The sequence below is a fragment of the Schistocerca gregaria genome, chromosome 1, assembly GCF_023897955.1.
Source record: "Schistocerca gregaria isolate iqSchGreg1 chromosome 1, iqSchGreg1.2, whole genome shotgun sequence".
NCBI lineage: Eukaryota > Metazoa > Arthropoda > Insecta > Orthoptera > Acrididae > Schistocerca > Schistocerca gregaria.
Genome location: NC_064920.1, coordinates 1159351797 through 1159367706, shown reverse-complemented (window position 1 = coordinate 1159367706; position 15910 = coordinate 1159351797).

Sequence of the window (15910 nt, the reverse complement as noted above, 5' to 3'; positions counted from 1 at the left end):
GACAGCAATAGGGGCAAAGACATGTCTGCTGATTTTATTACGCTGGCATGTTAGGCATGCACGCGCCCATGCACGACAATCTTTTTGTACTCTAGGTCACACTACTTTGGAGGAAACTAACTTGGCTGTAGCTTGTACTCCTGGATGTGATAGGTTATGCAGTGCATTATAAATATCGCGACGATATTGTTCTGGTATGTAAGGTCGCTCCTTTCCTTTTGCTACATCACACCAAATTCTGTCTGGAACATTTGGGACAGCCACACGTCTGAACTGCAGCGCAGTTCTCTGTTCCTCTATGAGACGGCGCAAGAAAGGATCTTCTCGTTGTTTAGACGCAAACTCGGTCCAACGAACTGAATTTAAACTGGCACAATTCCTAGACAGGCAATCTGCGACCAGGTTGTCTTTTCCTGAAATGTGACGCACGTCAGTTGTGAACTGTGCAATGTACTCGACTTGCCTGCACTGACGTGATGAATTGAGCTCTGTGTCTCGTTGAAATATAGCTACTAACGGCTTGTGATCGGTAAAAATTGAAAGTACCTCCCTTCGACAGACGTGCGAAAATGCTTTATGGCTAAGTAAATAGCAAGCAACTCACGGTCAATAGCACTCCATTTTTGCTGCTGTCGAGTCAGATTTTTAGAGAAAAATGAGAGCGGCTGCCATCTGCCATCAACTTCTTGCTGTAGCGCTGCACCCACTGCTGTTTGGCTCGCATCAACCATGAGGGCTAAAGGAGCGCTCAATCTTGGATGTCCCAGTAGTGTTGCCCGAGACAGACATTTCTTTAAGTCATGGAAAGCTGCTTCAGCATCTGGACTCCATGGGATTTTACGATTTCCTGTTGCATTTTTGCCTGCAAGTAACGTTGTGAGTGGCTCTTGGGCGGCAGCTAATTTAGGTAAGTGACGTCTGTAATAGTTGAGCATGCCTAAAAATCTGCTAAGTCCTTTGTAAGTTGTGGGAAGGTGCATCTGTTGTACTGCTTCAACCCACTCAGGCAAAGGTGACAGGCCTGCTGCTGAAACCAAATATCCCAGGAACTTAACCTCGCGTTTTCCAAACGTGCACTTTGTTTCGTTAATAATTATGCCATACTCTGTCAGACGGCGGAAAAGCTGCCGCAGATGTTCGACATGCTGATATACAGAACCAGAGAATACTAAAATGTCGTCCATATAACAAAATACGAATGGTAATTTCTCGAAGCACTTCATGCATGAATCTTTGCCATGTTTGGGCAGCGTTTCTGAGGCCAAATGGCATAAAATTGTACTCAAACAAACCGAATGATGTGATAACTGCTGTTTTTTAATGTCAGATGGAGCCATGGGAATCTGGGAAAATGCTTTGTCGCAATCAATCACACTAAATATTTTGGCATCGCTAATCGTACTGTTAAAATCAGTCACATTGGGTACTGGGTAGCGGTGGGGAATCGTGTGGGCATTGAGCGCCCTGTAGTCTGCACATACTCTCCATGAATTGTCTTTTTTACGGACCATGTGAATTGGAGATGCCCATGAACTATCAGACCTACATACAATACCTGGTTTTAGAAGTCTGTCGAACTCAGCTCGCGCCGCGAGCAGCTTCTCTGGAGGCAGACGCCGCGGGCGGAAGGCAACGGGTTGACCTTGTGTCGTGCTGATGTGGTGCTGAGTATTGTGTCTGCATTTCCTGGTTGCGTTGACGGGTTCGGTAAGTGCTGGAAAGTGTTGAAGCAGTTTACGAAAAAGTGATTCCTCCGACAGTGCTCTGATATTGCCTACAGTATACGAATCGTTACGACTGTCGGGTGTCTTCTCGCGTGACGCACATGTGTGCGCCCCGCTTAGTTGCGGGTACGAAATCGTATCACAATATCCCGACGCGGATGACGCGGTAGAGGAGCCGGAAATCTTAGTGCGGAAAGACACGGGCACATCGCACTGCACTTGAACCGACGCGGAAGACGCAGTAGGCAATATCCCTTCTGTGGGAACTGTCACCAAACGACGGTTAACCAGGTCGGGCATAAGTCGGTAGTTCCGTAAAAAGTCCGCTCCAATTATAGGAATCGGCACATCAGCAACCACAAAAGTCCATTTTGGATGGAAGTTAGAATTCAGATGTAATGCCAACTGTTTCTCACCATAGGTAGATATTCTGGAATTGTTTGCCGCAGTCAGCACATGTTGCGTTGTTGTCGTGAGTATATCACCTCTCTTTCTTGGATAAACACTGACTTCTGAACCTGTGTCAGTCAGAAACTTCTCACCTGAAGAGAGGTCCAACACGAACAATCGGTGTGGTTGGTTGACTGCAGATACCGTGGCTTTTTAACCTCTTTGAATCACGCTATGACTCGGGCGCTTATGTTGTTGTTGACGAACATTAGCGCCCTTTAACGCCCGCCTTTTAAGTTTGGGTAGCTGCAGGGTTGAATACATTGACGGGCAGTATTACCGAAGCGTCTGTGGTACCAGCACCGTTGATCTGTCAAATCCTGTTGGATAGCATTTCTTCGTCTTTTCCAACTGCGACTTCGTAGCTGGTGGTGGTGTGAAGTTACTTGCACGTTGAGTTTTGCCACTTGTGCTGCCAGTTGCTGTATGGTGGGCTCAGTCGATGAGCACTGCTGTTGGGAAGTATTATTGCATGTTCCTGGCTCACTGGCGTTAGATTCCATCACACTACACGTTCTTGGGCCTCTATCCTGGCTGTAGTTGAATTCGGAACACGCAGAAACTTCGGTTAAGGTGTTTGCGATGGTGTCTGCCTTTTTTGCTAAGGCTTGCAACGGTAAGTCTGTTTCTGCTGCAATGACGGCACGGATGTTGGCAGGAAGTTTACGAAGCCATATTAGACGTAAAGACTCTTCAGGTAGGAGTTCCGGGCCGGCTAACGTAAGTAAGGCTTTGAGTACTTGTGACGGAGTCTTGTCGCCCAAATCTTCGTATGCGAAAATTTTTTGTAGTCGCAAAATCTGGTGACAACGTATAATGCTGTATGAGAGCTTCCTTTAGCACAAAGTAATTTTGTTGCGACAAGGTTTCTTCTACTTGCTCTATCACTTCTAAATTTAGATGTGAAACCACTCTATTAAATTTGTCAATGTTGTTAGACACCCCACGCTGCCGAAATATGCATTCAGCCTGCGTAAACCAAAGCTGGGGGCGCGTCGTCCAGAACGCGGAAAGCTTAACATTACCGTGTCACGCACAGGTACTCCCATCTTTTGCGTTAACATCTGTCGTTCCATTTTGTGGCGAATCAATGGGCGTGGACCGCGATCCTTGGTCGAACAGACTGTAGTCTTCAATCTTGATTTCACTGCCCCATGCTTTTGTCTCTGAATTCATTATTCTCGTCGGTGTATATATTTTCTTTATGCTTCTGCTACGATTTTTCGGGGTCACCACTATGGGAGCCTTTATATTTTATGAAGTAACAGCTTTTTCATGAGATTAGAAAACATTTTATTTTTTAAGCACAGATCAAAAACTAACAAGAAGAAACAACTCGTAACCAAGCCGACTACGCAAAGATAAGTATCTATCAGCTGCAGCTTTCACCCGCTGTTTTTTGCGCAGTGGATAAATGACGTCGCCACAAGAGCATGGGGAATCAATCTCACTCTACTAATTGTAACAACTCTCAACAAAATAACAGTTGTAGTGCAATAATGGTAATAGTAAAACGAAAGACAATAGAAAGGGTCACTATGTTAATTGAAATCAGAATAATAAGCATAACAAAAAGGATAATGATGTTCAGTCTGAAGATAAAAATTATAAACAGAATATTTCTGATAACAGTTACGTAGGTAATAGACAAAATCGTAGTAATAATGCTGAATATACCGATAGAAATCAGCAGAATCAGAATGCACACAATTCAAACAGTTTTAACAGAAAACGAATGTAGAAAGAGCAATTGGGACAGCAAGGACAAGTGTAAGACAGACGCATTCATTTGGGTAATGGACTGAGTATTCAGTGGATGTCTCCCACTAATTTTATTACAGGTAACAGGCAATTTGTCTGTGTCTTAGAATATGTCTACTAGCAGCGACAATGAATGAAATGGTCGGGATTTTGGGGTTCGAGTGGTATTACTCGATGAAAAGGGTAACCACCAAATAGATGCTACAAATTAAAAACAGCTGTCCTGAGCCTTCCCAATATAGCAGGCGAAGAGATGGGAGGCAATAAAATCTTAAAGGTGTGTGTTTTGAGGTATAATGATGCTATGGGTATTAGAGAAGAACTCTTAGATAATCCAGGAAAATAAGAAAATCCTATTGACGTGGTGCAAGCCATTGTTACAGTTAAAAAGTTAGCTGAAGATGTTAGCATCCTGTTTGACTCTGGCGCAACTTTTAATGTGATGAATGTATTACCAGTAGCCAACTTAGTTAGTCTGGAGCATTGGGAATCCAATCTGACCCATAAATGCCCAAGTACACGTAGAAACAGTAGCGCAAGAGGAACGACTTATTAGCACCTTCTTGTTGGCTTCTAATTTAACTTACCCATGTATTTGGGGATGGGATTTTATGTGTGAACAAGACATAACGCTCAACACTGCGAAGGATGTGTGTTCCTTAAACAATCAGGGACTGGTTGTTGAGAGTTATTCTTAGTATGGAAACTGGAATGTAAAAAAAAACAACATGTAATCAAATTAAAATAGAAGTAACAAGGCTAAAATACTCTACTTCAACAATAGGGATCCCATATATTTGATAACTGATCAAGGAGCGTCAAGTATCAATGAACTTATAAAAGTTAAAATGCTAGAATCAGAATATCTAACTAATGAGCAAAGTAAAATTATAAACAGCCGACCAGTTGCAATGGATAACGAAATTCTTTACCTAGGTTTCGACAAATATAAATTTGTCTTCTTAAAAAGGCAACCTAAGGGCAATGAACATCATAGCCTACATTAGAAAAGTATGAAACTTATAAGCCAAGATTAAATTTTAAGACAAATTAGAGAACTCTTGCGTTACAGAAGTTTGATAAGGATGACTGTTACTTACAATTTTACATTAGTAAGGACTAATGTATCGTCGCCGTTTTTACAATTGTCGGCATAGATCCAAATAAACAATTTTAAAATTAAAGATTCTTTCATATTTGAAAATAATTTTTCGGTGAAAAACAACAAGGAATTGATCAACAATATTCAAATTATAAGATGTACACCGACACTAGACTGGTTTCCTTTGACATAGTCAGTCTTTATACAAATGTCCCTGTCGATGTAACCATAGCCCTTGTAAAAAAGAATCTACTAAAACATAAAAAACTAAGTGAAATTCAGATTGCGGAACTGATTAGTTTGCTTAAAGTCCTTTTGAAATACAATTACTTCACGTAAAATGGGAAAATGTATATACAACCAGATGGTTGGTATTATGGCAGATGTTTTCCTCAGTGCTCTGGAAATAACGTTCTTCAATTCAAGTTCAGAATTACGCCACAAGATCCGTTATTATGCACGTTATGTTGACGACATTATCATTGCCTTTGACGATACTGATCATGAGTTGGAGCTTCTCTTCAATACTTTCAATGGTTTACATGAAAAAATTTCCTTCACAAAAGAACTTCAGAATAAAAAGGTGAACTTAACTTTCTTGATTTAACAATTTCTATACAGAACAGTTCCTTCAATTTCAACATTTTCTGTAAGGAAACGTATTCAGATAATGTCATCCCTGGTGACTCAACTCATCCAAAAGCTCATAAACTGGCGTTTTTTCATTCTGCCATTCACTGTATGGTAACTACTCCTTTATCACCTGCTGATGAACAAAAAGAATTGAATGTCATCAAAGCGATTGTGGTTAATAATTGGTACAATCAGAATATGATTGATTACATGTACACTAAGAAAACTTCCCAAAACTGTTCGATGTTGAGCAACAACCTCCACACTGATAGCAAAGAATCTAAAATATTTATTTCTATTCCTTACTTGGGCAATATATCATATAGGATGAAACGCCTTCTAATGGAAAATTATAACTGTAACGTCTCCTTCTCTACAGATAACAGTTTAAAGAGAAAATTTGTACATTCAGGAGAGATCGCCAGCGATTGGTTTTCCAATTCAGGGGTTCACAAACTAACCTGTAACAACTGTCCTTCATATTATATTGGTCAAACAGGCAGAGTTGTGAAAACAAGATATAAAGAACATCTATTAGATAAAAAAGGAGCGAATATACACAACTCTACTTTTGCTGAACACCTCCTGATAGCCTGTCATACGCAAAAACATTTAGAAGACACTGTTATCTTACACAGAGAAGACAAAGGGCGTAGATTAGATCTGTGGGAAGAGTTACAAATTTTCAAACATCTTGAGCTCAAGGACGGTAATACACTGAACGACCAGTTGAACCTTGGTTGTTGAGAATTTTTCGAAGGCTTTAAACCTGTACTGTTTACGATATAACATTAATGCTGGTAACGTTAGTGGTTCATTTCCTCAGGAAGCTACGATGCACCTTCAATGCTTTAAGTTCACTACCCCTTATGTAATGGTGGTTTTGTCATGGTGTATGTTTGCTACTACATTGGTCCTTATGTGATTTTGCCTGGTTCTAAAATTTTGTTTTTCCTGTGAATGTGTATTAACATGATTGTGTACCAGTGTTCGTAATTCTTTCTTGACAAGAGCCGTTACCAAGTTCTGACATTTATACCGTTTGTGGGCTTCACTAATATAGTAATGTAATTTTTTATATTTTGGCTGTATATACCATTGGGCGTTAGTTTCTCAGCGTAAGCGCCACTTGCCTTTTTTGATGTATAACTACATTATTTGTACCAATACACCCATACTGTCATAATGGGAGTGTTAATTTCCTTCCTTTTTTATAGTTATTCTACCTAAGGACGTTATTAATACTGATAATTTACACGTTACCTTTGTATGCCAATTGGCACATGTTTCCCGGCATGAGCGCCACCTGCCTTGTTTTCAGAGTAACTACGCTCGCCGATTACACTCAGTTGGTTGTGAGCTTTGCAAGATCCATGACCCATGACCTATTTTATATTAACGTGACAAACCCTAATTCTAGGGCTATATTTTATTTCTGACACATGGATCTATGCCGATAATTGTAAAAATGGCGATGGTAAATTAGTCCTTACTAATGTAAAATTGTAAGTACCAGTTGTCATTATCATACTTCTGTAATGCAAGAGTTCTCTAATTTGTCTTAAAATGTATTATTGGCTTATAAGTTTCATACTTTTCTAATGTAAGCTATAATGTTCATTGCCCTTAGGTTACCTTCTGAAGAAGACAAGTTTATATTTGTCGAAACCTAGGTAAAGAATTTCTTTATCCATTACAACTGGTCGACTGTGTATAATTTTATTACGTGAAACCGTTGCTGTTGTGCAGCTATGTTTAAAATATTAATGAGCGAAGATACGAACTTGCTAAAGTACTTTGGAATCATCCTAATGTTTTTGATAAGAAACTTGGTCTTATAATGGATTATAAGAACGAGACGGACATATACCCCCATCAGAAATTAAGTAAACTGGTAAATGACTACATTCCAAATGTAGCCAAACCCACAGCTACACTGACCAATAATACTTCATATTATTCTAGTAAAAGCAGGGGTGAATGTATGAATGATATAAATATAAGACACATCTTTGTATCTCGTTACCATACCAAGCTATCGCCTGTGGAGTGGGTATCCCGTGACTTCAACTGGTTTCTTAGAACACATATAAAGAACAACGAGTATAGGTTGATAGAATAAGTAGATATGTTTGAAAAAATCCATAACAAACTGCCTCATTCATCCACCTTATGTAGTCCTGTAGAAATAATTTTGCACAAATGAGCATTTTGGGAATGAATTAAGAATTTACTTAGAATAGCTGTCCCTGTAGCAGACAGAAATGTACTTATTAGTGAAGTTCAGCTACCCTTGCACAAAACTGGGAAAGTATGATAGAAAACTAATTAAAGCAAATACATATAATCAGAATGATAAAGTACTGTTATGGAAACACGCCAAGTCATCTGTAGTGAAGAAGATGAATAAAAATGGCAACACTTGTATACTGGACTGTATAAGATAATCAAGATTCCACATCTGGGCAGTTATGTATTGGGAGATATCCATAATGGCGAGCTCGCCAAAGGATTGTTTCCTCATAAAGACCTGAAGAAATATTGCTAATGCAAAGAGAATGAGAAAGAAGAGTTGAGATATATTTTTTGTATGATTCCAAGTAAGTTTAAGGAAACTATCTTAGTGAACGTTTTACGTATGATTATTTGCATTGTTATGGATTTATGTTCTAGTATTAAGTTGAATAATTGTCTCAGATGTACAGTCAGCTTCATGAGGCCAGTACACGTAAAAGAACAATGAGTACTGAAGCAGTAATTCAGTACATAGTGCAAGGACAATTGTCCTAAAATTTAAGAATCAATAATTGCTTTCTGTTTAATGGGGGTTGATCTTAGCTCAATGGAACAAACTCTGTTAGTTTTTGCAATATGCAATATATGATCACAAACTGTGACTGCCTGGTATCAAGAACTGTCATTAGGGCAGAATCTTGGTACTATACTTAGTGATTTGATGATGTGTAACTGTGTGTTTAAAGATAAACGTAACTGAATCATAACGTGTGAGACAGAAGCTTGGTCAGTCGTTATCATGCGTGTTATGTGTTGAGAACTGAATAAAAGACAGAACCTGTGCTCGTGATGCATAGGAAGTGGTTAATTGAACATCATGTCGTTATGTGTTTGGAACTGAAAGGACAAAATCTGAGCTCATGATGGGGAATGCTGATGGATCATGTGTTGTGACTCTACATGGGCAGAATTGAAAGGATGGAATCTGTTTATTTAACTAGTTGCACAATTATTAAATGTAATTCATGTCAGTGTTACTATAAAATTAACCCAATGTGATTATGTGTTTAATGGATGACGGTCTAGAATCTCTGTTAAGGAGAGTATCATGAGTGATTTGGTGAAAGAGAACTATGATTTAGTTTATTTCATGAAGCTCACGAGCGTTTAAGGAGATAACTATTTTAGATGATACTAATTATCATTCTTTAGCTTGAACCGAGGCAATTGTTGCTATCATATATATGCACAAATTTTATGTTCTATATCCACAATATCTACGAGACTGAGTTGTGCGGAACCGCTTGTATCGCCAGAAATGCATATCCTCCTATTTCTATCTAATGTACTTGAATTTTTTCCTTATTTTGTTACCTGAAGATATGATATTTCTGTGTCTTTATATATTGTAATTGTTTTACTATATATATATATATATATATATATATATATATATATATATATATGTGTGTGTGTGTGTGTGTGTGTGTGTGTGTGTGTGTGTGTGTGTGTGTGTGTGTGTGTATGTATGTATGTCGATGTATAATTGGTTTGTTTTGTAAATTGTATTTGAATTTTTACGCTGGGTCTTGCCTAGGGAAAACTATGCAATCGAACCATTACATCGATAGGTCGTGTGGAGAACCAAAGTGTTTACGATCTTAGAGAGTATTAACTCTGCCGCGTGGAGCGCAAGCAGCGAGAGTCTGGCTGGAGGAGGGCAGTGGAGCAGGTGTGTTGTGTGATGCTCCCGCGAGTTGCCGCGCTTTCGGGGTTTTGCAGCATGTAATTGCGCTCGACTTGCTACGTTTGTTTCTGACATGGTGTCGAGGATGGGAAGCGTTAGCTGGCACACATCAAGAGCCTGTTTCGGCTGGAGACTGTGTCGAGAAGAAGGCATGCCAACATCCAGCTTCTGCAACAGTGACGGCCAACAATGAGTGACTGTCGCCACCTCCTCGATCGACGACTTCAAACCTTCAATCAACCAACAAGGAAGACTAAAAGCACGTAAAGTCTTACAACTGTATACCAGGCCACAGCCTTTCAAACGGTTAAATTTTTCTCACTTAATTACAGCAACATAGCATGAACCTTTGTTGCTCATTGTCCCAATTGCATTACCAAGCAGGGTCCCTTCCTTTTCCGGAATGAACCCGAGTGTCGTTGAAATTCAAACGCCAGCATTAAAGTAATATCATTCGATTTCACTGCTTTAATTTCGAAGTTCAGTTAAGGTATTCATAGCTGGCTACAATATTTAGATTATACAAGCACAAATTAAGAGTGTGAGTTTTGTTACCGTATTTTAACTTACCTGTGACTGCAGCTCAGTTCGGTACATACTAAATTTTACTATTGTTAATTGTTCAGAATCATTTAATTGAAGTTCAAAGTTAAATCTCTTATTTCTAAATTGCGTAGATTCAAGTAGCTTTTGAAATGATTGTTGAGGTAGCCCAAGACTAAAATTATTTTACTGAATTTCGTAGTGCTTCAGAAACAAAGCTCACTATTAATTTCAGTCACTAAATTAACTTTCAATTTTCCAGATTTATTAATTCTTTTGCTAAATTAAGTGTGAGTGTAGCGAAATTTATTACTTCTTACAAACTCAAATATCTAATTAACGCCAATTAATACTACACATTTACTTTCTTTATTAATTTTACCCTTTTCTCAAAATTAATTTCCACCAATTTCATTTGCATTTTTCCTTTCATTGAGATGTAATCCTTTCCTCCCTCTTTACCGACAGATTAACCTCGGTGGCGATTGCTTTTCCCAAATTTCCATTCGGTACACGCGGTATAATTTTTCACTGTGATTAAGGTCGATAAGTGAGGAGGTTACACACTACCTTCTAGAGTCAGCTCGGTGCAGCGTGTCAGCTCTGAATAACCTACCTGACAGGGCGAGAATATACACTGATGCTGAATGCAACATCTTATGGGGTGACTTCTACACGAAACAAGATTCAAGATGCTGTCCTGTTGGACGAAATTGCACGCAGCTAGAGATGTTAAGAAGATTGCAACAATGAAAACATAACAATCAGCTGGTCGATTAAAGCTGTTTATGTCAAGATAGATGATGATGCCAAGAAAGGAACATGTGGGGGGCAACAACTACAAAATAAAACCCCACACAAGAAAGCTGTGACACATTAAAACACAATGGAAGATAAGAAGGTGTTAATAAGTACTTTGTCAATCAGCAAGAAGAAATCAGAGCATCAATGATCAAGATATTATGTCTATTGCTGATTAATAATTATAAGAAGAGACATATCAAGAAAAATAGTCAGTTGAACTAACGTATTCTGCAAGTCATATGGGATTATTTTTTGGGGCAATTCATCAAGCCAAGCTAAAGTTTTCCAAGCACTAAAACGTGCAGTAAGGTTATATGTGGTGTGAACTCAAGAACATCTTGCAGAAGCCTATTTAGGTAACTAGGGATACTAACTACTGCTTCCCAATATATTTATTCCTTAATGAAATTTGTCATTAAAAATATATCAAGTTTTCAAACCAACAGCTCAATTCATGGAATCAATACTAGAAATAAGAATAATCTTCACAAGGCTTGAAAGTCACTTAGTCTTGTACGAAAAGGGTGCATTATTCAGGAACACACATTTTCAATAACTTGCCAACAGCCATAATATGCTTAACAGCCAATGAAATTCAGTTTAAGAGAAGCCTAAAGGATTTATTGGCGTCCAACTCCTTCTACTCTATTGATGAATTTCTCAAAAAATGGTTCAAATGGCTGTGAGCACTATGGGACTTAACACGAAAGGTCTCTGTTGGATTCCTTTCATGTTAATTTCTTAAATCTGTTGTCATTTACGGCATAAATTCCTTTCCTAAATTCACTGTGGTGTTTCTGACTATCTGGGAGGAGACTGAGCAGTGAAACGTGTTACTTTTACACATAAAAAAGAACGATCTGTCACACTACTACACTTTAAAAAACAGTTTATATGTAATTCATGTCACACAGTCTCATACGGAACCTACATCCGCTTCCTTTTATATACTGTATATGATAAGACACTGTCATCCCCCTTCCCTTCTGTGTGAGAGGATGAATGAGCAAATGTATTTCTAGTTGCATGCTTGAGGGTAGCAGACAAGCCTGTCTGCTAGAGAACAGTAGGACCAACATCGGAACAGGTAGCTAAGCTTTCTAAAAGCAGAGAGGTTTCTATTCTTAGTATGGTCCTGTCCATCCCTTGTCATGTTGGTATAGGAAGCTGTCTCTCTGGTCACTTCCGTTTGTATCTGTTAAGCACGCTCGGTAGGAGCCCAGGGCAGTCGGTCTGCGGCGAGTGTCTGAAGTGGTAAGATCTCCTGCTAAGCGCGTGTCTGCTAAGTCAGTAGGACAATGGATTTCTTAAGTTCAGCCTAACTGAAAATTTAATCACCTTTATTTCAGTTTTAGCTCTAAAATATCTAATGTTGTCTTAAATTGCAACACAGTGTAATTCGAGTGTGAAATTCAGAATATTTTCCAGTAGTTGCTTTGTCACTACTTTGTGAGTGGAGTGGAACCACGTGTTGATCATGAACTCAAACTAAGATCATCAATTTTAAATGTGAATGTGTGTGAGATTATAACGTCTCGTCTTGACAATATTTTTCAATATAGCAACTTTTCTTTATGTTCAACCCACATGGGGTGTACTTGTGAGACTAGTACCACGTGCTTATACAATTGTTTGACCCATCAGGTTAATAGTAAGACCATATTAACCAGTTCGAGGTTTTTCTTTTGTAAATTCCGTTTCGATGCAATTTATTTTAATTATCAAAATTATTGTGGAGTTACACTCTTTGTGTAAACCAAGTTGACCACGTGAAGCATGTGGTGTAAGCATCAAAGTAGCCCTCAGCTATTCCTTTTGGGAAGATTTCACAGAGAGTTAGTACGAATTTAGTACACCAGTATGTGGTAATTTCATGACAGACAGGATTGCGCTACGAATGTAACTTCTTTGGGTGGAAATTGAATTGGTTGGTTGTGGTTAATTTCCTCTTGGATATGTTTCAACGTTTTTCATGTGTTATTTTATGAATGCAGTGTTGTATGTAGTCTCCCAATCTTGGCTCCCTATTTGATGTGTTCTGTAAGATATCAAACTCACATTTTCACAATTCTAAATAAGGCACCAGTTTAGTTAGGAATCAAGTTTGGTATGCTGAAATTTTAATGGAACAATGATCAATGTTAATATATCGCCAGTTATCGTAAGATGAGTGCTAAAAGATTATAATTAATGTTAGTCTGGTTGGGAATTTGATAAGCTAGACTGTATACCTGGTGAAAAAGTTGCGCAGTAATCCAAGATTAACTTCCTCAGATAGCTCACAGCTTTTACTCCACTTTTGTCGTCTTGAATATCAGCACCACTGTCAGAACAAATTAATGCAACAACATCACACTCGGGGCGACCCTGTTCTGTGATTCCGCTAGACTCTGGAATCTCTGAAACGTTAGATTGCGAGCGTTGTATAATCTTAATTCTTTTTAGCTGCAGTGGTCAAACAACTTCTGCATTGTTTCTGAGCAGACTTTCAAAAGATTCACGGCGTTATTGAGCGGTGTTGTGTTGTTTGTCTTGTTTTGTTTTTTATATTTGTGTGTTTTATGTGTGTGTGCGTATTTTTTTCGATTGTAAATTGCACTGACTTCGATCAAAGACATAAATTTGTTTAGCATGTGAAAAAGTGCGTACTAGTTTGGGTACCTTTCTTGTGACTGCCGCAATTTGTGGGGGATATATTTATTCTGATTAGTGTGTTGCGTACCGGGTATAAATTGAACTAATGCAGACACGTAGCCAAGCTAAAAGGAGGCAGTCCAACAACTTAAGCAACATGGACCAAGGGCATAATTTGATTTCGAATATTAACGCGTCGGACTGTTCCGAAAATGCAATGGGGAATACTTCAGAGGAAATGCAAAACAGGACGAACGGGCTCACATCAGAACCAGAAATTAATTTGCCTCCAACTAACCAAACTGATTTGGCAGAACTCATCAAAGCCTTATTCCAACAAAATCAAGAAACCGCAGAGAAATCTGAAAAATCGATCCGAGAACTTGTTGATCAAATGAAGCAAATATCTGAAAAATCGATCCGAGAGCTAGGCGAACAAATGTCAGAGAAATCTGAAAAATCGATCCACGAGCTAGGCGAACAAATAGACGAAAAACTAATCCAGCAGACAAATAAAGTCGACAAGTCGATGCAGAGAGTGTCCGATGATATCTCACAAAGAATAAACAATCTGGCAAGTGAAATAAAAAGTGATATTATGAAAGAATTAGGCCATACATTTGAACAAATTGATGATCGTCTGCAAGCCTTAGAACAGGGTAAGCGGAGGCGCGATGCGGAATCGAAGGAGAGCGAGGAACAGCTACTTATGAATTTCCAAGCGCTGAGAGAAGAATGCCAAAGGGAACGCCAGCAGGTACTCTCGAGGGTCCAGGAGGCGGAAACGCATTGTCCCGCGCCCGTTAGCAACACAGTAGCGGACAACAGTCACGCGATTCACGCACTCCAACAGCAAGTAGAACAATAGAAGCAGACTGGGGCGGAGGACAACAGACAAATACACTTCTGGAAATGGAAAAAAGAACACATTGACACCGGTGTGTCAGACCCACCATACTTGCTCCGGACACTGCGAGAGGGCTGTACAAGCAATGATCACACGCACGGCACAGCGGACACACCAGGAACCACGGTGTTGGCCGTCGAATGGCGCTAGCTGCGCAGCATTTGTGCACCGCCGCCGTCAGTGTCAGCCAGTTTGCCGTGGCATACGGAGCTCCATCGCAGTCTTTAACACTGGTAGCATGCCGCGACAGCGTGGACGTGAACCGTATGCGCAGTTGACGGACTTTGAGCGAGGGCGTATAGTGGGCATGCGGGAGGCCGGGTGGACGTACCGCCGAATTGCTCAACACGTGGGGCGTGAGGTCTCCACAGTACATCGATGTTGTCGCCAGTGGTCGGCGGAAGGTGCACGTGCCAATCGACCTGGGACCGGACCGCAGCGACGCACGGATGCACGCCAAGACCGTAGAATCCTACGCAGCGCCGTAGGGGACCGCACCTCCACTTCCCAGCAAATTAGGGACACTGTTGCTCCTTGGGTATCGGCGAGGACCATTCGCAACCGTCTCCATGAAGCTGGGCTACGGTCCCGCACACCGTTAGGCCGTCTTGCGCTCACGCCCCAACATCGTGCAGCCCGCCTCCAGTGGTGTCGCGACAGGCGTGAATGGAGGGACGAATGGAAACGTGTCGTCTTCAGCGATGAGAGTCGCTTCTGCCTTGGTGCCAATGATGGTTGTATGCGTGTTTGGCGCCGTGCAGGTGAGCGCCACAATCAGGACTGCATACGACCGAGGCACACAGGGCCAACACCCGGCATCATGGTGTGGGGAGCGATCTCCTACACTGGGGTACACCTCTGGTGATCGTCGAGGGGACACTGAATAGTGCACGGTACATCCAAACCATCATCGAACCCATCGTTCTACCATTCCTAGACCGGCAAGAGAACTTGCTGTTCCAACAGGACAATGCACGTCCGCATGTATCCCGTGCCACCAGACGTGCTCTAGAAGGTGTAAGTCAACTACCCTGGCCAGCAAGATCTCCGGATCTGTCCCCCATTGAGCATGTTTGGGACTGGATGAAGCGTCGTCTCACGCGGTCTGCTCGTCCAGCACGTACGCTGGTCCAACTGAGGCGCCAGGTGGAAATGTAATGGCACTCCGTTCCACAGGACTACATCCAGCATCTCTACGATCGTCTCCATGGGAGAATAGCAGCCTGCATTGCTGCGAAAGGTGGATATACACTGTACTAGTGCCGACATTGTGCATGCTCTGTTGCGTGTGTCTATGTGCCTGTGGTGCTGTCAGTGTGATCATGTGATGTATCTGACCCCAGGAATGTGTCAATAAAGTTTCCTCTTCC